Here is a 1,377-nt window from a genome sequence, read left to right as displayed (position 1 = left end):
TTGAGGATAGGGCTGTTAATAAGATCTTAAAGATCAGTTAGTTATCTTTACACTAGTCATAAATGATATACAGTGGTCAGTAAGGCTGAGTTGCACCACCTTATTAACCGTGACTATAACCATTACCGATGTTTTTTCTATGGAGTTTGACAGACTTTTGACGTTTGTTAAAGTTAAAAGTTAAAGTAAGATGGTGTAACCCCGCCTTAGTCAGACTATACAGTTTTGTTAAGTAGCACATATTGAAAGTAAAAAAAGTTGTCACAAAAGTGTGTAGCTTATCTACTATTGTGATGAAGACTGAGTATTTTTAAAATAAAATTGTGTTATTTAGTACTTGCAATAAAAATTTAGCACATTTTATTGTAGCACTTCCGCTCGTTGTAGAAATCCTTTGGGAAGGCCTTTGTCCAGCAGTGGACGTACTTTGGTTGAAACAAATATTTATTAACTTGCATTATTAATCGCGCTATTTTCTTTTTTCAGGTACTTAAAATAACCCTGATGATGTAAGTATATTGTAATATTCAATAGCCTGATAGACCAATATTGTTTAAGTACATATCTAATTATTATGAGTCTACGGAACTCCTTTTGTCCAAAAAAACTTCATCATCATCATCATCTCAGCCATAGGACGTCCACTGCTGAACATAAGCCTCCCAATGCTTTCTATGTTGCCCGGTTGGTAGCGGCCTGCGTCCAGCTCCTTCCTGATACCTTTATGATGTCGTCGGTCCACCTTGCGGGTGGACGTCCCACGCTGCGTTTTCCGGTACGCCGCCTCCACTCCAGAAACTACCATAACCATCCCCAAAAAAAACTTCACTTTTTTATATTATTTATTACTAATTTTCACAACCCTAACCTAAGTCGGTACACCAACATCGAATTAATTAGGGTCTCCAATTCGCGTCGGCGATCCCGGTAAATAATTAACAAACTACACCCAGGTAGTAGTAATGACGGGGCGCTTGTTAACTCGTGTAGCTTATTTGTAACGTGACCTGGGCGGGAATCGAAGGTGGGACTACGTTAGGTTATTTTTTTTATCCACAAGGAGGAAGCTCTTGGCCTTTATCTCACCTGATGGTAAGTGATGATCAGGCCAAAGGTGGAAGCGAGCTTCACCCGGAATCCTCAACCACAGAGGAACTGGCTATCTTACCTCTAACTGTCGGAACACAACAATGCTGTTAATATTGCTGTTATGGCGACAGACTTAGGTAAGATGGTGGTAACTACCACCGCTAACTAGCGGACTTGGAACAAGCTCTACCACCAACCAAACCGAACAGAAAATTCTGCCCCCGCTGGGAATCGAACCCGGGACCTCTGCGTCTGAAGCAGGTGGTCTAACCACTAGACCACAGAGGC

The 1,377-nt window shown here is 41.2% G+C and overlaps 1 non-coding gene across 1 annotated transcript; it reads right to left on the bottom strand.

Annotated features, from left to right (window-relative positions):
- Positions 1–1,305: 1,305 nt before the first annotated feature.
- TRNAL-CAG (transfer RNA leucine (anticodon CAG)) lies at positions 1,306–1,377 on the bottom strand. Its single transcript has one exon. It is a non-coding gene; the product is annotated as a tRNA-Leu (tRNA).

The sequence above is a fragment of the Ostrinia furnacalis genome, unplaced genomic scaffold (genome assembly GCF_004193835.3).
Source record: "Ostrinia furnacalis isolate ACB-3 unplaced genomic scaffold, ASM419383v2 OfSCF7555, whole genome shotgun sequence".
In the NCBI taxonomy this organism is placed as follows: Eukaryota; Metazoa; Arthropoda; class Insecta; order Lepidoptera; family Crambidae; genus Ostrinia; species Ostrinia furnacalis.
The sequence above is the reverse complement of the archived record's forward strand: the minus strand, read 5'-3'. Positions and strand labels throughout refer to the sequence as shown.